This window comes from Mus musculus, chromosome 2 (assembly GCF_000001635.26).
Source record: "Mus musculus strain C57BL/6J chromosome 2, GRCm38.p6 C57BL/6J".
In the NCBI taxonomy this organism is placed as follows: domain Eukaryota; kingdom Metazoa; phylum Chordata; class Mammalia; order Rodentia; family Muridae; genus Mus; species Mus musculus.
Genome location: NC_000068.7, coordinates 91326459 through 91353982, shown reverse-complemented (window position 1 = coordinate 91353982; position 27524 = coordinate 91326459). Strand labels below are relative to the sequence as shown.

At 42.7% G+C, this 27524-nt stretch overlaps 1 protein-coding gene and 1 pseudogene across 3 annotated transcripts in view; both read left to right on the top strand.

Annotated features, from left to right (window-relative positions):
* 1110051M20Rik (RIKEN cDNA 1110051M20 gene) overlaps positions 1-27524 on the top strand; it is a 171475-nt gene that overhangs the window by 90732 nt on the left and 53219 nt on the right. The gene's annotated exons all lie outside the window — the stretch shown is intronic.
* Positions 9703-10251, top strand: Gm13787 (annotated as a pseudogene).

Genomic DNA, 27524 nt, shown 5'->3' with positions numbered 1-27524 from the left:
GCTATCAGGGAGCTCCAAGAAGGGAGTGAGGGAGAGTCCAGACAGCCCCGAGGAGTGAAGACAGCACCTGGGAGGGATGTCGTGACCCCTGAGTGGCTTCACAACAACACCAGAGTTCTTTCCTTCATCCTGTAAGGGAACACTTGGAGATGGGGGATTCCAGGGGTTTTTTATTTGATTTGTTTGCTTATTTGGCTGAGACAAAGAGTATACTGGAAAACCAAGTAAAACTAGACTAACTGGAAATACCTTGAGATATACAGGAATTAGGATCTATTATTAGGCCATAATAATTGTTATATAATAATTAGCAAATCACTGCTAGCTCTGAATCACCATTCTAAGAACATTTATTTACTCACTCAGTCCTCACAACAGCCTGTTTGAATTAGCTTTCTCAAGTTCAGATTGCTAGGACGTGCAGTTTGAATTAAACTCATGGGCTCTTCAGTGTGTGTGTGTGTGTGTGTGTGTGTGTGTGTGTGTGTGTGTGTGTTGAAAGCTAGAGGTTGCTATCAGGTGTCTTTCTCCATCATCCTTATAGTTTCAGGCAGGGTCCTTCACTAGACCTGAAGCTCTCTGATACAGCCATGATGGCTGGCAGTGTACCCACAAGGATCCTCCTGTCTCTACATCCCCAGTGAGGAGATTATAGGCACAGGCAGCTGTGGTAGCTTTTTACCTGGGTGCTGGGATCTGCTCAGGTCTTTATGCTTATACAGCAAGCATTTGCCAACTTGGGCATCTCCTCAGTTGTCAATTTAGTGATTTTTTTAAACTGCCCCCTTTAGGGAACAAAACTCATGTATGTTTCAGTAGCATATTTTTCTCCTTACCTCCCAGATTTATATAACTCCCATATATATATATATATATGTATATATATATATATATATATATATATATATATATATATACTCCCAGATTTATATAACTACTCATTGACCTACTGCCTATATGGCTAATGTCTATTATGGATACTTCCTATGGATGGAACCATGCAATGCAGAGATTTCTGTGTCTGACTCCCTTTATTTAGTATTTTAAAGGTGTTACCCATGTCATAACACAGATCAATATTGCATTCCTTTTTATGGCCAAATAATATTTCATTGAATGATTATACCATTCATCTAAACACTAGGTTTTTTCCATTTTTTGACTACCATAAATAATGCTATTATGTACACTGGCAAACAGGTTTCTGTGTGAATGTATATTTTTATTTCTCTTGGTTATGTATTTAGGAGTGGAATGCTGGGTCATGACATTTTTATGTTTTACAGAACTGCTAGACTGTGGCTGTATTATTTTACATTCCCATTAACTACATGTGTGAAAGCTCCAATTTATTGATGTTCGTAGTAAAGTTTGATATCTTTAAAAAGGTTTTGCTTAATAAGATCATTAAATGAAATACAAAGGCTGGCGACATGGCTCAGGTGGTAGAGTGATTGCCAGTCTACCACAGATAAAACCATGAGTTTGATCCACAGCAACACAAAAACCAGGCCTGGTGGTCAAATCCTATCACTCCAGAAATAGAGGCAGAAGTGACAGTTCAGTCTTCAAATCATAGCAAGCTTCAGTTCACCTGGGACTCATGACACCTTGTTGAACTCTTTTGAAGGAAAGAAAGGGGACAGAGGAAGAAGAAGAAGAAAGAAAGAAAGAAATCAAATGTCAGATGGGAGAAATTATGTTTTATACATACACATCTTAATACATCAGCATATATAAAGAGCATCTACCAGTCAATAATATAAAGACAAAAGCCACCTATTAAAAACTGAGCAAAAGACTTTATGAGTCACTTCACAAAGGAATATATGTAAAGGGTCACTATAAAATTCAAAAAGTGCACAGTATATGAATTAGTCATCAAGGACACAAACTTAAACTACCATGAGCTGTCACTTCACACCTGCTAGAGTGCCTGAGTGAAGACTGATGATACCAAATGCCATCCAAGATGTGAGACAGCTGCACTTCTCAGTTGCTGTTGGTGGGAAGAGAGAGGTTACCATTACTTTGGAAAACAGGCAACAATTCTACTTTAAGACTTTACCAAAGAGAAATAAAAACATATTCACAAAAGAAAGATAAAATCTTCTAAAAGCTTTATTTACAACAGCAAAAAGTACATACTTTGGGTCTGGAGAGATGGCTCACCAGTTAAGAGCAGTGGCTGCTCTTGCAGATGACCCAGGCTCACATCACAGCACCCACAGACAGCTTATAACTCTCTGCAGTTCCAAGCAATCTCACGCTCTCTTCTGGCCTACGTGGGTACCAAGGATGCATGTGGTGCACAGACAGATATGCAGTCAAGACACCCATATACATACAAGAAAAACAAAAATAAACTTGCTTAAGAACCAGGGAGCTATAAGTGGAGCTCAGTTTTGGAGTAGCTGCCTACTGTGTGCATGACACTGGGCTAGACCCTAGGTCCACTGCCAGAGAAAATGAAGCAAGTAAGTTAACCAGATAGGCGTGTGTTTGTTTCTAGATCCTTTGGACATTTCTATTAATATAAAGTAGACTTGTGCTTCAGTGTTTTCTCTATCAACATTGCTCTGTGTCTGGGCATGGTAACACGTCTAAAATCTCAGCACTCAGGAGACCAAAGCAAGGTATTTACCATGAGTTCTAGACCAGCCAAGGCTATATAGTAAGACTGACTCAAAAAGAAAAAGGAAAGTAAGGAAGGAAGGGAGAGGGAGAGAGGGAGGAAAGAAGGAAAGGAGGGAGAGAGGAAGGAAAATTAAAACAGAATATTATTAGAACATACTTGAGAGTTTCCACAGACAAACATTTGGTTGAAATTGAAATTATGAAGACACATGTATGTGACTCTCTTAGTCTGTGAACATAGTGCATCCCCCTGGGGTCTCTGACCCCTCTCCGTGTTCATAGTGTTTAGTGTACAGATAGGAAGTGCTGGATCAGGTTTACTTGTATTAACGTAAACGTGCTGTTTGCTGCTCCTATTGTAAATAGCAGTGTTTTATTTTTCTGTCTCTATTGTTGTCTTTTTGGTTCTTTGAGCCAGGGTTTCATTTAGCCCAGGCTGGTTTCAAATGCAGTGTGCAGACAAGGATGGCACTACACTCTTGGCCCTCCAGCCTCTACCCAGAATGACAGTCGTGTGCCAGTGCACCCTGGTCTCATGGCATTGTTGTCTTTTAGTTACTTTTGCCAACTTCCCATTGTAAGAGCACAGAAGTCAATGCAGGTGTAGTAATTCAGACCTGTATAGTTAGCCCTTGGGAGGCTGAGGCAGAGATCATGAGTCCGAAGCTAACCTGGATTACTTAGCAAAGTTGAGGCTACTCGGTCTTATACAGTGCAACCCTGTCTCAAAAAGAAATTGTCTTTATCATGTGCTAGTGCAGACTCATTTATTAGTGCTACAAGTTTCTTTGTAGAATCAGTATTTTTAAGTATTTCATTAAGGTAATTATTGATTTATTAAGATAATTGAATGAGCCAGTCATAGTAACACACAATCATAACCTAGCACTTGCAGGATTAAGACAGGATTACAGGTTCCCGGTGAGCCTGGTCAACACAGCAAGACCTTGTCTCAAAAGAAAGAAAGACTCCGCCTAGGTGGGTAGTGTAATATTAACCAAATAAAGAAGGAAATAGAACACTCACCTTTATTGCAGCTTAGGGAAGTTTTTTCTCTGTCAAAAAAAAAAATGTTCTTTGGACTGGAAGCTAAAATAAACACTTGGTCCAGGTAGTGAGACCAGCGGTTGGAGGAGGTCACCTCCCTTCGTCCAGTTCTTTCTCTTGGTTTACATTCCAAGGCACTGAGCACTTGGGGATAGGCTGAGAAACTGAACATGGGGAGGAAAGCTGGGGTTCTGTTGGGGGTGGGTTCAGAGCTCTCAGAAGCCAAGGAGCTAATCCGCAGTCACAGCAGAGACTGAGGCTGACCGTGCTGAGCTCCTTAGCTGACTTGCCTCAGCTGAACAGCAGCAACAATTGTGCATATGTAAAAAAGTGTGTCCCAGGCACTTGTAGCTTGTCAGGGCATACAGAGGAGGAGGAAGTAGGCAGAGACTTTGAAATCCCAGCTCTTTTATTTCTTAGTAAAATCACACTGGCAAGTGATTTACCTCTGTAAGCCAAGTAGAAATAACAAGAGCATACTTTATAGGGTAGTTCTAAGCATAAAACCAAATACCAATGACTGTTTATCAGGTAAGTTGTTACTGGGGCTTGAGAGACAATTCCGCTGTCAAGAGTGCATAGTGCCAGCCGCCCACATCAGGCACATCTAGGACTATCCAGGAGACCCATTACCTCCCTTGGGCATCTGCACTCGCATACATATAACTTAAAAATAAGAGAAAATCTTTTAAATGTGCCTATTTAAGCAAATTAATCAGTGATAAGTAATGATAATGATAATGATAAAAAGTAGGTCTTACTATCTAGCCCTGGCTGGCTTGAACCTTATTCTGTAGACCAGGCTGCTACTCCAACAGGTGTAAAGACAGTAACTGAACAAGGAGGAAGAGAGGTAGTATAAACACTTTCCGTGTGTGTGGTGTGTGTGTGTGTGTGTGGTGTGTGTGTGTGGTGTGTGTGTGTGTGTGTGTGTGTGTGTGTGTGTGGTATGTGTGTATATGTGTGTGTGTGGTGTGTGTGTGGTGTGTATGTATGATGTGTATATGTGTGTATGTAAAAGTCCATGTGGAGGTCAGAGTTCTGCCCCAAGAATTGTTCTTCAGGAACTGTCTGCCTTGGTTTTGAGACAGGGTCTCTCATTGCCTGGAGCTCACCCTTAGGCTTGGCTAGGCTGGCCGGCCAGTGAGCTCCGGAAGTTTGGCTCTCTCTGCCTCCTGAGTCCCCACACCCAGGGCCTTGTGCTTGCTCAGGAAGCGCTTCACTGATTGAGATATCTGCTAGTCCAGAATTCCTTTGTCTGAAGAAACAACTAGACTAAAATGGAGGGACTTCTTCAGTGTAGCGGTATTTAGTGTATTTTCTAGTTTAATTGGATTTCAATAATTCTTGGCCACCTCTTCATGGTTTCTTTATGGACAAACAGAAAGAACATGGGCTGAAAGAATGTCATCCATTCAGATTGAACAGTTGCCCTCAATGTGTGCAGATTGATGGCTTCTCGTCATGCTGGAGGACTAGAGATGTAATTCTGAACTATGCCTTTTAGCTGAACTCCTTGTTTCTTAGCCCATTATTTGCATAGTAACAGCATCAGTAGCAGGCTAATTAAATTTTGGGTCAATAGCTAATAAAGTAATTGACAGTCCAGAATAGAAGTAGCATAATACAGAGCAAACAGTGGGGTCCCTGTGCCAGGGCTCTGCTGCTGTTAGCAGCATGGCTGTAAGAACTTGCTTAGTCACCTGAGCCTTTGCTTCATCTTTGGCAGACAAATGGAAGTATTTATGCTTTAGAATGTGTATTAGTTATCTCTTACTGTTTTATCATTTATTGTAACCTGGGAGTAAAGCAGTGAATATTTATTATAGTTTCTAGTTTCTGAGGACCAGGGCTCCAGGAACAGCTTTGTAGGGTGGTTCTCACTCAGGGTCTCATAGGTTGAAATGATTGGCTCGTAATCCCTGTGCTGGTTTTTAAAAATTATACATATTTGTTTGTGTCTGGGTGTGTATGTGTGTGGAGATCATAGGACAACCTTCAGGTGTTGGTTGTCTCCTTCTATCATGCAGTTTCCAGGATCAAACTCACATCCTTAAGCTTGGCCACAGGTACCTTTACCTGCTGAGCCGTCTTGAAGGCCCCAACTTGTCTTTCTGAGTGCCTCTCTTTCTTATTCAGTTAAATAACACCACAGCTGGAGCGGAAGAGATGGTGCAGCAGTTAAGATTACACACTGTTCTTGCAGAGCTCCCACTGCCCAGGTGAGACAGTTCATAACTACTCGTAACTCCAACCTCAGGGGAGTCAAGGTCTGAACTGTATCTATGGTCTCTGCACTCTAGTACACACACAAAGATGTGTACATATATACATAATGAAAATTGTTCAAAGATTTTTTTTAAAGTGCTACAACTAAGTCTTACTATTTCGTATAACTTCCCTAAAGAGAAAGACATTTTAGCAGAAGTAAGTAAACAAAGAAGTTTTATATCAACCAAAAACTCAGCTAAGTAGGGAAGATAATGCTGACAGCAAACATTTAGAAACAGGAATTAATTTAGCTAAATCCATGCATAATTTAGATTTATGTATATTATATTTGTATCCATTTGCATATATAAAGTCCTTGGCTAACCACAGGGACTTTTTTAGTGCTTTGTTTTGAAGGTGGTTTGTTTGGGTGTAGTTGTTGTTGAGATATGGTTTCTCTGTGTTAGCCCTGGCTATTCTAGAACTCATTCATATCCTAGGACTACCCAGACTGACCTCAAACTCAGATACCTGCCTGCTTCTGCCACCCAAGTGATGGGATTAAAGCTGTGTGCCAGCACCGTCTGGTTACTCTGTCTAGTGCTTTGTAAGTAAAGACCTAAGACCTTTCCCACTCCAGGTGGACAGAGTAATTTCCTGGGTCACTTTGATAAGATCTCTGAATTAAAAATATCCTTACACCTTAAGCTGGTTAATTTGCTAGTGCCTTGATTTACATTAAGCACTGGGCAGACCCTCAGGCTAGTGTCTGACATTGGTGCACTCTCCTTAGTATCTCACCAGCATAGCAGTCAAACTTCTAAGATGAACAAACATCGTCAATAAATTGAAAGTGAGTGACAAAATCTTCCAAGCAGGAAATATTTACAAATTTGCATGCTACAACAGAGGCAGGACAGGAAGTTTCCCAGGAGTTTCCCCAAGGGCCATGACGGATAAATAAATAATTAAGCCCAGTACTGGCCTAGGGAAATGGGTCAGTGGGTAAAGCTCTTATTGCACAAGCATGAAAAGCAGAGTAAGGATCCCAATACACTTGTAAAAGCCAGACATGGCAGCACTTACCTGTAATTCCGGCACTAGGAGACATAGCCAGGTAGTCAGAAGCTAGTTGGCCAGTCTCGTCGAAACAGTGAGCATCAGGTTCAGTAAGAGACCATGTCTTCAAAAAACAAGTGGAGAGTGTATTAGCTACTTTTTCTGTTACTGTGTTAAAACACATGACCAAGGTAACATATAGAAGAAAGTTTATTTGTACTTACAGCTCCAGGGACTTAGAATCTAGATGGGCAGACAGCAGGTGCCAGGCGTGCTGCCTGGAGCAACAAGCTGAGAGCCAACATCTTGAACCACACGCATGAAGCAGAACGCGCAACTAGAAGTAGGGGAGGCTTTTTATGCTCAAAGCCCATCTGAGGTAACATACCTTTTCCAGCAAGGCCATTCCTCCTAAGCTTCCCCCAAACAGTGCTGGGACCAACTGAAGACGAGCTGTCTGAGTGTCTGAGCCTATGGGGGACATTGTCATTTCAACTGCTGCAGAGTGCTGTAGAAGAAAACATCCGACAGCAACCTCTGGGCTTCACACACACATGCATGCATGGGCAAATGTTCTGATGTACACACACACACACACACACACACACACACACACACACACACCAGAAAGAAGATAATAGGAACAGAGAGGGGAGAAAAATGGAAGGGGAAGGAGGACCCACAACCTACAGTACTGTTTATGTCAGTGGTGCCAGATAAAAATAATGTGCAGGTCTTCAGGATCACTAACCTTAGCCATATTCCTACAGTTGTGATAATAGCAAATAGTTGTGTTAGTAGCAAAGGGAGATGTTAAAGATCTAACCAATGAAAAGGAACTGCATATTAAAAACAGGAGCAAGGGACTAAAAAGATGCAGTTAAAATGAGTGGCTCGTAGTTAAAAGTGCACATTGCTTTTACAGAGATCCAAGTTCAATTCTAAGAACCCATACAATGGCTTATAGGCACGTGTAACTCCAGCTTCAAGGAGATCAGACCTACTCACATGTATGTGCACAAACATACACATGTACGTGCAAACATGCATGCACAATTTAAAAATAAGAAAATAAAAACAGGAACAAATAAATGGCTTTATAAGCCCTTGCTCCTTGAGATTATCTGTATGGTCCTAGACACTGACTCATAGTATAGAACCCAAGGTGATAAGCAAAAGCTAATTTATGCTTACAGTTCATCTTTATCATTAGCTCAGAACATTTCTGCTACAATTTAGAGATATTAAGCACATGGGAGGCCAGCCTGAGTTTTCTAGCAAAACTTGACTCAAAAACAACAAGGATGTTTTATATAAAAGGCAAATGTGGGCACTTAGGCAAGGTTTCCCTGTTTCTTTCTTTAAAGCAAGCACAGAGCATAAGGTAAAGGTTTGCAGCCTGTCTCTTAGGACTCAAAGACCCTGCTCTACATCCATAAGAAAAAGACATTCTCCTGGTCTCCTTCATAGCCCACTGTCATTACCAGCCTAGGAGCACTGACAGTAACCTTATAACATCACCTAATGTTCAGTGCAAATTGCAGTTTTTTCCGTTGTTCCAAATATCTTTAGTTCCTGTCAGTCTTCAGGATTCAGTCAAGGTTTGCACATTACAATTGTTGATATTTCTTAGGTTTGTTTTCATCTGGGGCAGACCCTATGATTTCATGTTTCATGATCTTGATGACTTTGGTGTGTGTTTTGCCTGATTCTTCTGTACCACTGTACCCACAGCAACAAGGATTTGGGTCTTCTGTTCATCGCCATGATCATGCCATTGAGAATGGCTCCTGTCACGTGGGACTTAAATATTTATAAATATTTGTTGAGTAAAGAGATGAGCCAGTTAATAGGAGTACTTATCATGAAAAGTGACACTCCAGGAGGCACTCAAGTGACACTCCAGTGGACACTGAGAATCTAATCTGTTGTTTATGTTGAGCTCTTACCTCTGTGTTACAGGTGAATACTTTCTGGCCTTGAGAAAAAAAGTTCATTTTACAAATCAGAGTATATAAATGTAATATATTGTGTAAATGAAAATTGCATTAAGGAACTAGGGGTATAGCTGAGGTAGAGTGCTTCCTTGTTCAATCCCCAGCATCACAGACAGACAGACAGACAGACAGACAGACAGACAGACAGATCATAGGTAGAGAGACAGAGATAGATAATGTATAGATGATAGATACATAGATAGATGATAGAAAAAAAGAAAGAAAAAAGATAGATAGATAGATACATACATACATACATAGACAGACAGACAGACATAGACTGCTAAAAAGTTGGTCAAGAAAAATAATGAGACTGTCAGGGGGCTGGCTCAGTGAGTAAAATACCTGCAACCACCACATAAGCAGGGCCTGGTTTGATACTCATGTACAAACTGAGCATAGGAATAAATATTATAATCCCAACACTGGGAAGGCATCCCTAAGCTGGCCTCCTGGCTAGCCAGTCTAGCTGAGTGGGTAAGCTCCAGCTTCAGTGAGAGACACTGTCTTGGAAGAGAATGTGGAAGCAGGCTTGGAGACAGCCCAGTGGGTAAAGTGTTTGCCACGCAAATCTGAGGACCTGACTTTGAGTCTCCAGCACTCACAGTACAGTACAGTACAGTACAGTACTGAGTACAGTAGATAGCTAGTATCTATTATCCCAGTGCCTCTGTAGCAAAATGGTATGGGGACATTGGAGAATCCCTAAAAGAGCACAGGCCTGCTAGCCTGGCATGTGCAGCAGTAAACGACAACCTGTCTCAAGCAAGATGGAAGATAAGAACTACCAGTGTTAATATTCACAGGAGGGCAGTCGGGCCTGGGGACAATTTAAAGTAACTATGGCCTTCAAGTTATACTCCCTGATGCAGGCGGCCCTGCTGTGCGTGAACACCATCGCTGTGCTGCACGAGGAGCACTTCCTCAAGAACATTAGCTGGGGAACAGACCAGGGAATTGGTAGATTCAGAGAGGAGCCAGGAATTAAATCTCAGCTAATAAACCTTATTTAGTCTGTTAGAACCGTGATGAGAATGCCATTAATGATAGTACACTCAATTGCTATTGTATTGCCTTTGTACACTCAATTGCTATTGTATTGCCTTTGTACACTCAATTGCTATTGTATGGCCTTTATACACTCAATTACGATTGTATTGCCTTTGTTATTTGGCTGAACATTGTTGGGAAATCAGAGACACAGAGGAAGAAAAGCCCCAGAAGTTACTATTTCTGTTGTGACTGAAATATTCATGTTTCTGCAGGCTCATCTTGCAGTTGACCAAAAAAAAAAAAAAAAGGAAAAAAAAAAGTAAACAATAAAACCAGAGTTTCTATCAAAAAAAAAAAAAATATATATATATATATATATATATATATATATCCATCCACAGGAAGCTTTCTGAAGAGAAAGGGGGTGTGCCAGGAGAAGAGGGAGGGGAAAAATGCAGTCAGGATGTAAAGTTAATTATTTAATTAGTTAGTTAAAATAATAAAAAGAACCCTACCAGCCAAAGTTGTCCTATGACCTCCATAGGCATGGCATGGCATTCTCACACACACACACACACACACACACACACACACACACACGCACGCACGTGCGCGCGCAGAGAGAGAGAGAGAGAGAGAGAGAGAAACGTGTACACATGTACACACATCACACATAAAAGATATTTTTAATTGTCTAAACATCTAGAATGAAGTGGCAAATAATTGAGGAAGACACTTGAGGTTGATCTCCAGGCTACACACACACTTATACAAAGGAACATGCATTTACACGTGTGCATGCACACATACAGACACAGACACACTACTAATAAAAGAAAGAGAGCCGGGCATGGTGGCGAACGCCTTTAATCCCAGCAGAGGCAGGTAGATTTATGAGTTCGAGGCCAGCCTGGTCTATAAAGTGAGTTCCAGGACAGCCAGGGCTACACAGAGAAACCCAATCTCGAAAAACCAAAAATAAATAAATAAATAAATAAATAAATAGAAAAGAAAGGGAAGAAACATGCACCTTTACATCACAACTTCAAGTCCAAGAGCTGTGAACTGAGTATTCAGTAAGAAGCTAAATTAACTTCAGACCTAATACAAAAGTAGAGAGAATAATAAGGAAAGGTTGAAGTGGAAACTGACTGGTTTTTTGGAAAGTCAGTTCTGTTGGATGATGTTTTGCTGGGGCAAACACCTGAAGGAGTGTTTTCCTGAAGTGGACACAAGTCAAAACTAAGGCAGACTCGTGAAGGAACATTTTGCTGATGCAGACACAAGTGAAAGGACGTTCTGCTAAAAGAAGCACTTGAAAAGACACCTGATGAAGGATTCTTCGCTAAAGACATGTATTGGTCTGCTTTACACTGCATAGTTGAGCTACATTTGTCAAGACTCCATAGAAAGAAATGCACAAAAAAAACTTGGTACTGTGCTGCGGTTTCTTGCCACTTCCTTGAACTTGGGCTGATTGCAGAGTGATTTGAGATGAGAGAGATGCACATGCTGAGGCAAGACCATGGAGGACATGAGATGTTTGGAGGGACTCAGTGAAAGGACTCAGTGGCAGTGCTTGGGGCTGAGATTGGTTTCCTGGTACAGCTAGCTGTACAACTCTTGTTGATCTCGAATCTTCACTGATCTTAGCTTTGCTGAGAGAGGCACAGCCAAGAACTTCTCCTGGCATTCATGCTGGTCCTTCCTACTGACCAGTGCCAAGGCTGAGGTCTGACTGTCTCTGCTAGGTAGTGCCTCTGCTGCTGATTCATGTTTGCTATCCTCACACTACAGAACTGGACTGCTGGTGTATCCATGAGGTGTTTTCCAGTGGATCGAGCTGCTGCTGCTGAACTGTGAACTAAATTATTCCTGACAACACAGTTAGGATTTGCTCCAAAGAACCATTTCTAAACAGCTCCACTGCCCCATATCCTTTCATTCCCACTACTTCTGGTGGGTAGTGAGCTAGAAGGGAGGTTAAAGTGTTTAAGAACTATCATTAAAAATAGGATTTGAAAAAGTTAAAGCTACAAAAGGTCGTTGCTATATTTATTCATTCTTCTTCCTCCAAATCTTACTGAGTGCTTGCTTATGCCAAACATTGTTTGAATGCCAGATATGGAGAACTTAACAAAGTCCCAACTACATCCTACAGTGATCAAATGATCCCCGACAGCAGGTGTTTAGTTTGGGCACTATGTTTTTAAAGGGAGGCAAGGTAACAATAGCAGAGGGCAGTAATTTTGAAATATAGACTAGCTTTAGTCCTGGTTGTATACAGTGTTGCTGAGTGATCTTGGGTAAGCCCCTTAAGCTCAGCAGTAAGAGCAGGGCAATCAGTTTAGCCTCATAGGTGGGGTGGGACTGAAAGGAGATACTGGGTGAGAATTGCCTCAACCAGTGCCAAGCACTTACTAGTCTTAATAAATGTTAGTTGTCCAATTATTGACATTGGCTAACTGAAGGATGTCCTGTTGTTGGTGATGTGACTTGAAACCAAATAATTAAATAATTAGGAACATTTATGGGAACCAGGAATGTTAAGCTTAAAAAAAAAAAGAGGAAGAGGAAGGAGAAGGAGATGAAGAAGGAGAAGAGGAAGAAGAGGAGGAGGAAGAGAAGAAGAAGAAGAAGAAGAAGAAGAAGAAGAAGAAGAAGAAGAAGAAGAAGAAGAAGAAGAAGAAGAAGAAGGAAGAAGAAGAAGAAGAAGAAGAAGAAGAAGAAGAAGAAGAAGAAGAAGAAGAAGAAGAAGAAGAAGAAGGAAGAAGAAGAAGAAGAAGAAGAAGAAGAAGAAGAAGAAGAAGAAGAAGAAGAAGAAGAAGAAGAAGGAAGAAGAAGAAGAAGAAGAAGAAGAAGAAGAAGAAGAAGAAAAGAGAGAGAACAAAAGAAAGGAAGGAAGGAAGGAAGGAAGAAAGAAAGAAAGAAAGAAAGAAAGAAAGAAAGAAAGAAAGAAAGAGAGAGTTAATGATTTGGCCTGTACCCAGGGCTCCCTTGTTTCATGTGGTTTTGAAACACAAAATCAGATCCAGAAGGTGGAAGTTACCAGGAAAAGTGATTTCACAATGTACAGTTTTTTGGTTTTGCTGTGTTTTGTTTGAGACAAGGACACACTGCGTAGTTTTGGTTACCATGAAACTCACTAGACTAGGCCTCAAGCTGAGAGATCTGCCTGCCTCTGCCTCCGCCATGCTGTGGTGGGATATTTTCCTAACCCTTGGATTTATCTTATCCTTTGTGGATGGTGACATGCCTAAATTTGCCTTGTTCATAATGGAAAGAGTTACTTGGAAAGCAATGACTTTCCCATTATTCAGAGTAACAAAGCAACTCTGTATGCCTCATATGGCTGAGGCAGGAGAATTTTAGGTAGGGTTGCCCAGTAAGTTCCAGGCCAGCCTAAGCTACATGGTGAGCCCCCATCACAGATAAAGAATAACAAAACAAAGCAGCATAGACCACAAAGAACATGCTAGATGTTTGCTCAGTAGCCTCATGAAGTCATTTAAGCATAAACTGAATTAATGAAGCTATGAAGTCAGATGATAGGATGGTTAGAGAGGACAGGGGTGTGTGGAGTTATTGTTCAGTTAATATAAAGTCACTGTTTGGCCTGAAATTTTAGTTCCAGCGACTGCCCTGCAGTGTGGTGCCTATCATCCACAGATATGCATGCTGTGTATTTTAGAAGGCTGGATCCCATAATCATATCAGTTATTCTTGCCACACACCCAAAGGAAGGAAGCAAGGAGCTTCTTCAGAAGGGGTAGATGTGCCATATCTTGATGGTAGTGATAGGAGTTCCACAGATTGTCCAGGAACATCAGACTACATATTCATACATATGTGGGTTTTTGTATGTCAACTGTATCTCAAGAAAATTGACTTTTTAATTAAATATGCTTCAGATTTCTTAGTTATTTTAGCTAAGCACTTACAAGCTCTGTATGGCTATTGGCTTTTACTGTATTAGGCAGTGCAGAAAATTCTATTGGACAGTGCTTTTCTAGATGGTGCTGAACAACGGTGTTCAGAAGTAAATCCAGGAACAGAACTAGGAAGGAGCCGGACTGATAAGGTGACTTCTAATGCCAATTCTAAACTGGGATTGTATGCACTCTTGAAGTTTATGTTTTCTATCTGTTTTACTATATGTGTATAGGTGTTTTGCTTGCTTATGTGTTTTTGTGTTCAAGGAGGCTAAAGGCGGACATTACATCCTCTAGAGCTAGAGTTACAGACAGTTAGGAACTGTCTTGTGGCTGCTGGGAACTGAGCCCATGTTCTCTGAAGAGCAGCTGAGGCTCTTAACTTGAGGCATCTCTTCAGCCCTCATATTTTTTAACAACTTGTAATAGCAGATAGTTTATTTAACAACTAGTAATAGGAGATAGTTTCACTGTGAAATAAAAGAAGTGTAATTCTCAAAAAAAATAATGTTGAATTATTTGACAATATCTTTATTTTATTGATATGACTTTTAAATTGCTTTTCCTCTGCTCACCGTTCAAATTAGAGACAGTTCTGAGGAGAAATGGCCAAGACTATATGTTAGTCGTTGCATCCTCTCTTCTAACTTTCCCATGATTTGTTTAGTTCAGCCTGAAGGGCCTTTGGTGAGGCTTTGAAATCACTGAGGAGAAAATAGGCTGAGCTGGAAGGATTGGTTAAAGGCCACAAGAGTGGAGTCTAGGGCAGCTGCAGTGCTTGAAGGAGCTCAGCTAGGAACTTTGTCCCCATGCCCAACTCATCTCCAGGTTTTCTTCTCCTTTCGCTTTCCACTCCAAAGGAAAGACATTCACAGGATGTTTGATACATTGGAGCAATGACTGGTTTGGAGGTCTTGAAACACCTTTCCCCACTTCAAGCCTTAGGGTATGCTTGTCTCATGAAGTTTACAGATCATTAAAAATAATCCTTCCCCGCACTCTGAGAGGCAGAGGCAGGCAGCTCTCTGAGAGTGAGTCTGAGGCCAGCTTGGACCAGTGAGTTCCAGGACAGCTAGGGCTGATACACAGAGAAAAACATGTCTTGAAAACAAAACAAACAGTCTGCAAGGTCATGTGGTTTTTATTTTGGTTCCTGACTAAAAGAAGTATCATTAGGTGTGGAGACCTTTATTCTGGAGGTAGAGGCAGCAGATCTCCAAGTTTGAGGCTAAACTGGTCTACAGAGTGAGTTCCAGGACAGCTAGGGACACACACACACACACACACACACAGAGAGAGAGAGAGAGAGACAGAGATAGGCAGAGACACAGACAGAGAGAAAGGAAGAGACAGAAGACCAAACTAATCTTTGAACCATGCAGAATTTTTTATATATAATTTTAATGTTTTTAGGTATTCCAGCACCTCTTTGCTCTCTGCCATTTACAGAATTCCAGTATCTTCCTGGAGCTAGAAAAGAAAAAGAACGAAGCAAAACAAAACAAAAACTGTGTTATTACAAGACAAATTCTCTTAGGAATATAAAGGTTCTTTGTTTAGTTTGGGGCATTTTTGTTTGCTGTTTGTTGTTTTCAGTTTTGCTTATTTTGTATACTGCAGAGTAGTTCCCCGAGGCCATACGGGGGAGGAGGCTTTTTACATAGATGGGCCTCTGCAGCCAAGTGTTTGCAACCATTACTTTCCTTTAAACTAACTGTTTCTTAAGCAACTACTGCTTAATGACGATGGATAATCTCCTTTCATTGCTTAAAAGGGTATAAAAAGAAAACAGAGCCTGTCTGGGCTGCCGTCAAAGAATCTGTAGCTTAAATGCAAACCCAGTGATGTTGATGAGCGGGAGGTTTATAGACCTGCCTTAGCCATGGTGTGTGTGAATGAATGATTAAAGAACCCCTTTTCTGGGTTATTCAAAATACATTACTTTTCATTATTGTAAAATATATGTATAAAATTCAGTGGTATTAAGTTCATTGTCATCCCCACTCATTCGCAGAACCTGTGCTTCACCCCCCAACTGAAACCACCCCCACTAAACGATGGCTTTCATCCTCCCTTCCCTCCAGCCCTTGCCCAGGGAACATCTATCCCACTTGAATCTGAACGTGCCTTTTCTGGAAAACTCACATAAGTGAATAGCAACTGACTATAAGGAAAGACTGCCTTCTGGAGAAGAGGCACATGTCTGAGTGAAGGAAAGCAAACAAGAATTAGACACCTTGAGAAGTTACACTAATTTATCTCAAACAGCAGAAAATGTTATTGTTCATAAACTTTGATTCTATGGAGTCATAAGGATTCCTTTCTTCTGTTTTTCATTTTATTAGCATTTATTAATTGTACAAAATAATGGGTTTCATTATGACATTTTATACTTTGTATAATAACTTTGATCATCTTTAATTCCCTATCATTATACATGGTGCCTTTTCTTCTACCTCCAGGCCCTCCTTCCATTCATTAGCTCTCTTGCTTTCTTTTCTTATTACATATAAATATGTAAATACATATGCTGAGTCCACGCAGTGCTGCTTCGATTATGCTTTTAGAGCTGACTATTTGATACTGGCTAACTACTTAGGAGCTGGTCCCTGAGGAAGACTGATTCTTTCCCTTTCTCAGCAGTCAGTAAGTGCCTGTAGTTCTTCATAGGAAGATATATCACACTATAGAACCCCAGCTGACCTGGGACTCACTATGTAGACTAGGCTGGCCTAGAACTCACAGAGATCTGCCTGCCTCAGCCTACACAATGCTAAAAGGCATAAACTACCATGCCTGGCCCTGCTATAAAAGTCTTGTGCAGGTAATCTACAGAACTCTCAGGAGTCTCTTTTGTTTTGATCTTGGAGAGGCCCTGAAAAAAGCAAAAGAATTGTTTGCTTTCTAGATTATCTATCCGTCTATCTATCTATCTATCTCTGTGTGTGTGTGTGTGTGTGTGTGTGTGTGTGTGTGTGTGTGTGTGTGTGTCTATGGGACAAGATAAGCATATGCCTATCTGTATGCCATGCACACATACAGAAGACAGAAGAGAATGTTGTCTCCTTCAGAACTGGAGCTATGGCATTTGTGGTATCTGAACTCTGGGCTTTATGGTTGCATAGCAAACACTTTTAATCACTGTGCCCTATTTTGTTTAATTTAAATAATATTCCTTATGCTTTTAAAGCTAAAGGATGCCTCACTGTCTCAATGTGTAGATCTGCTCCATCAGTAATACAACATGGCAGCACCAAATTGTGTTTTGTGCTCAACAGTGGAACAAAAAGCACCACCTGTTCCTTAAACTCCTAATTGTAAAGTTATTTTCTATGGAACTGTTAGAGGTTCTCTTTATACATCAGTGCTTCTGAGGTTGGGCTGCAGTACTGTAATGAGCCACTGGACTAATGGGTCTTTTTCTACCTGCCCCTCACTTCTCTGACAAAGTTTGAGATGGCTCAGACAATCCTTGAACTCACTAAGTAGGGGATAATTACCTAGAACATCCTTATCCTCCTGCCTCCTGAACACTGGAATTGCAGGCATGCACTGTAACACCTAACACCAGATGCTGAGAATCAAATCCTTTGTGTGTATGAGGCAGCAGGCTACCCACTGAACCACACATCCAGCCCTCCTCCCTTTCTCCTGTTTAAGCAATGGTGGCACTGTGGTAGAGAACATGCCTATTATATGCAAGGCCCTGAGTTCATTGCCCAGTCCTGAAAAATAACCAGAAAATAGTTTCTACTCTGAAACCTCTCCCACTACTCTGATAACCTGAGTCCATCCCTGTTTCCTGTAGAAATATCCCTGGATTCCATGACCAACTTTATCAAACATCCATTGTGTATCTTTGAGCAAGTCACTTATTTTACTGTTTCCCCACAGAGCTGTTAAGTGAGCACAGAACCAGGACAAGGCCACCTGTGGACTCTGTAGTTCCACATCTCTCCTTATTTTGGAAAGGGGGAAAGCCGTTTTTTAAATATTTTTATTAGGTATTTTCCTCATTTACATTTCCAATGCTATCCCAAAAGTCCCCCATACCCTCCCCCCCCACTCCCCTACCCACCCACTCCCACTTTTTGGCCCTGGCATTCCCCTGTACTGGGGCATATAAAGTTTGCAAGTCCAATGGGCCTCTCTTTCCAGTGATGACCGACTAGGCCATCTTTTGATACATATGCAGCTAGAGTCAAGAGCTCAGGGGTACTGGTTAGTTCATATTGTTGTTCCACATGAAACTCAAGAAGAATGAAGACCAAAGTGTTGACACTTTGCCTCTTCTTAGAATTGGGAACAAAACACCCATGGAAGGAGTTACAGAGACAAAGTTTGGAGCTGTGACAAAAGGATGGACCATGTAGAGACTGCCATATCCAGGGATCCATCCCATAATCAGCTTCCAAACGCTGACACCATTGCATACACTAGCAAGATTTTGCTGAAAGGACCCAGCTAGAGCTCTCTCTTGTGAGACTATGCCGGGGCCTTGCAAACACAGAAGTGGATGCTCACAGTCAGCTATTGGATGGATCACAGGGCCCCCAATGGAGGAGCTAGAGAAAGTACCCAAGGAGCTAAAGGGATCTGCAATCCTATAGGGGGAAAGCCGTTTTACTCTTCTGCATTTCTCCCCTGGCCCGGTGAAGAAACTTCAGCATCCAGGCCTATCACAGAGGAACTTTGCTGAACTACCCCTGAAGTGACTGCACGGGATCTTTGCCAGAAAGCTTGGAGGAGTTGGAGCCCCACCCATGCCTCTGGGGAGTTCTCAAGTTGTGATCTGGAAGAGACTGAGATGCAGTACAGCTCTCCTTCCCTAAATCTGTTCTTCTTCCCCAATCTACAGGGAGGTGGGAAGCAGAAGTGGGAAGTGGGTATTCATGACGGCTAATGTTTTGAGCACTTCAGATTAAAAACACTAGGTATAGTCCTACTTCTTATTGGCTTCCCTGACTTGTAGAAAGGTTTCCTTTGGCTACTGACTATGGAGAAGATTGGTCTTTTCCTGAATTTAAGTTTTTCCCTTTGTCAGTACTGGGGGTCGAACTGGAGCCTCACAGAAGCACCAAACAAGCACCCTGGCTCAGAGTGCACCCAAGCCCTCTTCTTTTTCTTTTGAAACAGGGTCTTACTAAGTTTGCTTAAGTAGTTTTGAACTCATTCTGTACCTAACGCTGAACTTTAAATTCTCCTGTTCAAGCAGCTAGAATACCAGACCTTTGCTAGCAGGACTGGACAAGATCACCTCTCTACATAGTTTCATTGGCAGAACAAGGTGAACAAAAGCTGCTGGGATTAATAATCAGGAGTGGCCATGAGCCGTGCAGGAAGCACACAGTGGCCAGAGGCTCACTGCAAGTTCCAGGCCAGCCAGCTGCCTAGAGAGGCCCTGTCTTAAAAGGGAAGGGGAGGCCCACGGTACCATCGCCTTATCTTCCATGCTTCCCAGTTGACTGGCAGTGCTCGATCCCTGGGATTTAGCAGAGGATCCTCCTCTCTGTGCTTCAGTTTAGTCCTTCCTCACACAGCCAGGACTTCAAAGGATTCGTTCCCATTATAACAGCCAGTAGGAGATGTTTTTCTTTTCAAACATTCCCTTTTACAAACTTCCTTACATTTATTTGTGTGTAGATGTGGGGGGTGGGGGGTGGGTGTCACATGTGGATGTCAGAGGACATTCCCTTATGGTAATGTGGGTCCTTGGATTCAGCTTTGTTCATTAGTCTTAGCAGCAGAGCTTTTATACACTAAGCTGTCTCTACCCACTGAGCTGCCTCACAGGTCCCAATTTATTATTTTTTTTTAATTTTTAATTTACTTATTTATTTTTGTTTTTTCTTCGAGACAGGGTTTCTCTGTATAGCCCTGGCTGTTCTGGAGCTAACTCTGTAGACCAGGCTACCCTCGAACTCAGAAACCCACCTGCCTCTGCCTCCCAAGTGCTGAGATTAAAGGCATGCGCCACCACTGCCTGGCTCTGACTTATTTTCTTTAAGGCAAAATAAGAAATTTGGAGCTCTTGCTGTTTTTGCTTTGCCTTAAGATTTATTTGTTTGTTATTTACAAAACAAACAGTAAACTACTGGCTAACATACTCTGACATTCTCCTTGGTGTCTTTATACCTTTTGGATCCTGGCAAAATGTTAAAGCATTTAACACATCACCAGCTCATCTCCACGTCTTCAGATAGAAAGGCCGTCTGCCACAGTGTGGATTAAATCACATGAGGACACATGTATTGGAGATGATATTACTTAAGTCTGGCCATATGAACAGCATTACCCAATGCCCTTCCTTTCTCATCTTTAGTAGAATAGACAGTCAGTATGAGAGTGGATGAGGCACAGATCTATTTAATGGATGACACATTATCACTCTCTAGAAGAAATATATAGCATTTTATTTTGAGGGAATCCTCATACTGATTTACTTGGGACACTAAAGGCCCTGCAAGCCTAACCTCTGTAGGCCTAGTTTACAGAGAAGAGCCCTTTTACATAGCATTTTTTATTTGGCTCACTAACCTCTAATTCCTACTCACTTGCGGCTAGCTTTTAAAGAGGTGGTCAGTTCCCATGACTGCTAAATATCTCTCATTGCTTGAAGAGTGTTTGTGGGAGGTCTTGATCCAGGTTTTTGCATTTCCTGAGTGCACATTCTGGTTCAGTGCTTCTCCCCCCAGTCGTGGAAAGGTGGTAGTGGTTGTCTCAGAAAAGGGAAAAGGGGGTACTCACTACACAGTCCTCTGTGCTCCTGTGTACAGTGACCTTTGGAACAATAGCCTGAGTTCTTTCTCTTCACCACCATGATAGCCTTTGCCTTTTTTTTTTTTTTTTTTTTTTTTTTTTTTTTTTTTTTTTTTTTGAGACAGACGTCACTCTGCAGCCCTAGCTGGCCTGGAACTCACTCTGTAGACCAGGCTGGCTTTGAACTCGGAGAGATCCACCTGCCTTCATGCATGCTGATGTTACAGACATGCAGCATAATGTCTGTTCTTAGAGGCCCACTTAGCGCTGCCTGCCTTTGCTTTCTCCTGGCAGATGGAGAGAAATCGGTGTTGGTGGAGACAACACCTTCAAAACACATTTCTGTCAGTGTGATCATCCTATATTAAAGAAAGAACCAGAGGACGTGGGTCTAGACAACCCCAGAGCAACCTCATGGGGTCAGCAAGGTGTTTGCTTGAAGCACGATCACACTGTGACCTACGTGAGCTGCCTGTGCCCAGCCGCCATGTCTCTGCCTGTGGGAAGGGAACAGCCGCAGCAACCACTGCCTCCACGGAGGTTCGGGAGAAATCTAATGAGATAATGAACTCCATCCTACTTAATTCTCTTACAAGGGAGCATATTGTTGACTTTGAGGGGTCTGGCAATCTATTACCTCCTCAAATAGGACTATTGTGAAAAGCTAACCCACTGCCAAGAAGTAGCCATTGATTCTGTGGCTAGATCAGGCCCAGTGTAGGGAGGGGAAAGGAAAGGATTTTGATTTCTCTCTTGGAAGAGCTGTCATTAACTAGATAGATACAAAGCGCGTTCTTTCTCTCTCTCTCTCTCTCTCTCTCTTTCTCTCTCTCTCTCTCTCTCTCTTTCTCATCAGAACAGAATGTCATTGATGCTCATTTTGAGAGAATATTAGGTTCAGTCTCAGTCAGATATTTATTCTCTCTCTCTCTCTCTCTCTCTCTCTCTCTCTCTCTCTCTCGCTCGCTCTCAGATAATAGGACCTTACTCTTTAGCCCAGGATGGCATTGAACTCACTGCAGTTCTCTTGCCTTAGGCTCTTATGGTCTTGTTTGTTTGTTTTTGTTGTTTTAATTTACTTTTTTATGTGTGTTGGTGTTTTGTCTGTCCATATGTCTATTTGTGGGTGCCAGATACCCCAGTACTGAAATTAGAGACAGTTGTGAGCCACCATGTGGGTGCTCAAAATTGAACCAGGGTCCTCAGGAGAGAAGCCAGAGCTTTTAACCACTGAGTCAGTCTCTCCAGCCCCCTGGGATTAGGCTCTTGAAAGGATTGCAGGCACGATCCCCAACATCTTTTCTTCTCATGCCTTCTCTCCTCTTCTCCCGGCTCCTTCTCTACTTCTTTTAATTTTTGGACATAGCAAACTCAGACTCACACAACTCAGACTGGCTATTTTACCAAGTATGGCCTTGAACTCCTGATTCTAGTTCCCAAGTACTGGGATCTCAGCCTGTGCCACCACACTCAGCTAGAACATGCATTTTCAGTGGGGGCAGTATTACCTCCAGCAGGACAGAAGATGGTTTCTTTAGTGATTAAGAAGGGGGGGGTTGTTATAGTTTGGGATGTAGCTAGGAAACACATATCCAATGGGGTTGAGGGTAAAGATGACACAGCAAGGTTGAAGAGCATCCCTGTGGTCTAGAACAAGCATGTAGATGTCAGTTCCTCTTTCTGAGCTGTTTTCCCTGTGCCTAGGCAAGCTGCAGATTGTCAGGTCTGATGCAAATTGCTATTGATTATTACGTTCTTCTAAAAGGAACTGAGTTCAGAGAGAACTTAAAAGAAGATGAAATTTGTCCCCTAAGGGGTAAAGATTTCAGACAATCAACTTAAACATAAAACCTACCCGTTAGAACCAATACTTCATGCTTAAATAAAATGTGGTTAAATCTTTAATGTAGGAGGTTTCTTTCTTCTCTTGCCTCTTCAGCCGTATACAGCACATCAAGGGTAGAGATGATCTTCAAAGTGCTTCAAAGAAGAAGCCAGATCTGGAGAAAGAAGAGGGTGCGGTTCCCAAAGGCAGGGCAGGCATAATTGTCTAAACAGTGACAGAAAGCGGGCAGCGTGAGAGGAGAGTGGGAGTGGACATTTAGGAAATGTTGCTGTTGTTGCTTGTGTTACACACATTTATACATCAGAAGTAGGTCCCCTCCTGCCCCCACCATTTGTCTTCTGTAGTTTCAAACACTTAGAATGGGTGAGGCAGCTCAAGACTCACTCAGTCAGCACTGTAAAACTTGGGAGAGACCTGTGGCCGGTTAGGCTTAGCAGCCCTGAAACAACAGGATATTAGAAATAGTTCCCCTACCCTTTGGTCTTCCGTACCAGTGTAGCCAGCTGTTGTCTCCTTTTCCTGGGTAACTCGAAGGGAGAGAAACAGCAATGGTTTCCTGCACCTGCCTGTTTCACAGGCTTGTTTGGAAATATTCTTTCTCCAAGCTAGGTGTGACAAGCACAGGGCTGCTGGGCAGAAATTCAGCCAGATCCCCGTCTGCTGATCTCTTAGATCCTATTTGAAGATGGGATAAATTCTAGAGAGGCCTTCAGTTCTTGACACCACTCCTCTCCCTAACTCCCAAATCTGCCAAACTGTCCATTACAGCAACCTCAGATCCCACCAGCTTCTCTTTGCTACCCATGGGTGGGTGTAACCCAACCTCCTCACATCATGGCGAGCAGCTGGGCTTCTCTCTGCCCCATTACATTGCAGACATTCTTTTCACATCATTTTGTCCTCTCCACTGCATTCTCTCCACTTGGCCTCATTCCCTCTGTGCAAACTTCAGTTTCAAGGGACAGGAGTTTGCCAAGGAGATGCTGGCAGAGGGAGTCCCATTCCCCACTTTCTATCTGAAGAGCCCAGTGTCACTCATTAGCATATGAGAAGAATGGTTGTAAATAAACATCAAATGAGGTTAACGAGCTACAGCACATCAATATTAATGAAGTCCACCTCACAGACTCAAGAGGTACCGAGGGCAATCACAAGAAGCGGTTTCATAAAGCCCCGATTACAGGGCAAGAAGGGTTAGATTCAGCCCTTAGGAATGTTGGTCATTTCATGACCCCAGGAATGCTGCAGAGGAAGGCTGTCTGATATCAGATCTATGCTTGCAAGCCCCCTTGCATTCAGATGGCATCTGTTTGTCTCAACAGGTGGCAGCCTAGACAGAAGGGCTGTGCCTGCAAGGCCAGAATCTGGGGTGGGAATATTCCAAGTCAAAAATGAGGTCTCAGGCAATCCGGCCGTTGAGCTCACATTATTCCAACCATGTGAGCTCACATTTAGCCAGTAGCTCGTGGAAACCAAACTTTTGTTTCTAAAGTCCTATAACACCTATGAGCTTGGTCGCCTCAGCTCAATAGAGACTTTCCCCATGTTATGCCGTTTATGTGCCAGCCACTACTTGGATCTCCCACACATCCGTGTTTGGTTGCTGTACCCATAATTAGAAGTCAGAACGTTAAGCACAGCGATGTTTTGTGGAGCACTTACCGTGTTCCAGGCAATATACTGAATGGCTTGGGTGTATTTATATACTCCTCACAATCATCCCATGAGGATATTCTCATTTTGTAAATGAGAAGATTGAAGCTCACTGATTTCAAGGGCCTAAGACCACACTTCTGACAAATGACCTCAGAGGAGCTCAGACCTAGAGCTGTGTGACCTCACTAGCCTCTGTAGCAGCTTGGAGTCAGTCACAGAAGCAGCCTAAGCTTTCACGCCTCTCTTTCTTAAGGTGCAGCTCCCTCTCTGGTAACAGAGTCAGAAGACTTAGAGCTGTGGTCAAGACCCCTTTGGAAAACCTCTGTCTCCAAAAATACTTACATTACAATTCATAACAGTAGCCAAATTGCAGTTATAAAGTAGCTATGAAGATAATTTTTATGGCTGGTGGGGGGCGGTCACCACAACATGAGGAATTGGCTGTATTAAAGGAAGGTTGAGAACTGCTGCTGTAGAAACACATCTTTGAAATTTTTGGTTTTGTTTTGCCTTTCAAAACAGGGTTTCTCTGTATAGCCCTGGCTGTCCTGAAACTCACTCTGTAGACCAGGCTGGCCTGGAACTCAGAGACATGCCTGCCTCTGCCTCCCAAGTACTGGGATTAAAGGCGTGAATCACCAATACAGCCTGGCTGAAATTATTTTTGTAAGAGGAAGATTTTATTAAACGTGGTTTTCTTAATAATATAAATTTTGAGTCAGAAGGATATGCATTTTAAAAGTGTGGTGCGTGTGCATGTGTGTGTGTGTGTGTGTGTGTGTGTGTGTGTGTGTGTGTGTGTGTGTTGGGTGACACTGATACTGACTTATCCACCTGTCCCACCACTTCCTTTATGACTAGGCATATACCTTTATGACTAGGCATATACCTTTATGACTAGGCATATACCTGTATGAAGTCAATAGCAATGAGACAAGCCACCTGTTCTGCTCACCTCCTGGCGATCCTTAGCCTGTAATCGGAGTCTCATCACAGTGTGAACAACTGAGAGCCTGCTCTGTTGTGTCAGGTTCATACTGCAGCCTCTTTGTAACTCCCCTCAAAACAGGAAAAAGAACCTGATGCTTCATCCCTGGTTATTTTTAAAGAGGAACTCAGTGAAAGGACGAGGGCAAAGGTTGCTGTCTGTCTTGTGCCGCACTTCTGCAGACCTCAGGGCCCTTGCTCACTGACGTCCACTTCAGCAGAGCTGCCAGAACTGTCTCCACAGACTGCCCAGAGCTCACCCGTACAGGAGCCCGTCCTGCCACCAAGGTAACCAAGACTAGGAAGCAATTGAAACTGTGCCTTCCTTTCCCAGGCCTGTGGCTGTCAGCTTGCTCAGAATGAGGCAGACTGATGACTTTGTCTTCTTACCCGCACAGTTCTCATTTGAGCCTGGTCACATGGCTGTGCCTTCTGGTGGCCAAACAAGGATACGCTGTTTCCATTCTTTGCACCCTGGGTTTGGCCTGGCCATCTTTAGATGAAACCATTGGGACCCCCAAACCTTGAAGCTTTTCCAAGGACAAATTGCATGCAGAGGTGGAAGGAGGAGCCAAGCTGTGCAGTGGAGCAGCAATGGTGTGCAGTCGGATGCCTGAAAGAGCCAGGGGGTTAGTTCACTGCTGCTCTGAATACTCGGGCACACCAGCAAACTCAGATTAATAGGCTGTTTATTCTTCAGCATGTTCCTGGAATCAAAGGCTCTGGATGGGATTATTAAAGAGTGTTTGAGAGAGCTCCCTGGAACCCTCCTCCTGGGCTCCGCTCACTGAAGAGGAACGATTGAGGTCTTTCATTTCCTGGGCAGCATCTTTCTTGCTCAGTGCTCACTGCAGCGGAAAGGTCTGCAGTAGCTTTGTTAGAAGCACAGTCTTTGTTCCGTCCTTATGAAGTCCATTACCTACAGCACCTTGGTCCACTAACTCTAATCATTTAATGTTCTGGCCTCAAGCTGCCTGAAACTGATGAATGTAGTCCGTGCTATCTCAGCAAGTGGTTTTGTTTTAGCTTTTGTCTCTATTGGACAACAATTCCATGTTTGGACATTATTTTTATTTCTAAAATCATTGTTTAAATGAAATTTTCCAGGAAGAAAGACTTAGTCATATGTACTGTATTTTGTGAAGCAATGGAGGCAGAAGGGCATATGTTTTTTTAATTCCCCTGGAATTAAATTTTCTTTAGACCTTGGGGTTGAAGTATGTTGAATTATGAAAGTAAATCAAATAGTGAATTTTCCCCTCTAATCCCACCCCTGCAGCAGAGGTTTATATTGATTATAAAAAGGGGGAAGGGGCTTGCTTCTCTACAATCCCTCCTATTCCCCTTCAGCAACAGCATGCTGGCCCATGAGTGCTCACTGTATCTGAATCTCTAACAGTTATGCTTGCCCATAATCTGGGAGATACTCATCCTTCAAGCCTCCTAAGCGTTCCATGTGTGAGTGAGAGTGCGTGCCCGCACACACACACACACACACACACACACACACACACACACACACGCGCGCGCGCGTGACATGGATCCACACGTTTCCAGGATCCTGTGTAGGTACACAGTCTTTCACTCATCATTGTAGCTAGTGTAGCTGGAACACCACGGGCACTCATGAAACCGAACAAACCCAGAACAAATGACAAGCAATAGTTTTGAATCTGGCACAGCCCTTAATTGCTACAGCCAGAGGCCAGTAAATGAAGTTGGCTCATACATCTGAGAGCTCTAGAGACTTTCTGGCATGCTGTGTTCCACCAGGGGGATACACCTTTGGGGCAGTGGGCGTCCATTAGACACTGTCCCCGCTCTTCTCTCCCAAACCAACACAGCTGCTTGGATGAAGACTGTTTGCCACATACATATTAAGATATATATACACACCCTGGCGTTTGGCCTGATTCCTTCCGGGAAGTCCATCTGTTTATCCAGTTCCAATCCCAGGAGGCAGTCACCAAAAAGTAAATAGTGAGAAGGGACAGGGCTTTTTTCTTTCTTTCTTGATAAACATGTTCCAATGAACAAAACAGATTTTGCAAACACATTCCATCTAGTAAATCTTACACTCACAGCTGTGTGAGAAGCAATTGAGGAAAACCATGTCGAGCAGGAGGAACTCAGGACTTGATTAGGAGAATTTAAAAGTTCAGCACTGCACAAGATAGGGACACTAAAGTTTCTCCCTCTCCCCCTCCCTCTCCCCCCCTCCCCCTCCCCCTCCCCCTCCCCCTCCCCCTCCCTGTCTCCCATTCTTCTACCTCCCCCCCACTCCTTTATCTCAAACCTAAGACCAGTGATAGGCTTTCCACAGGTAGATCTCTGTCTGTGAATATAAGCGTCTTCAATTGCAAAGCCTCGCTCTCTAATGAGATCTTTAAACTAGCAAAG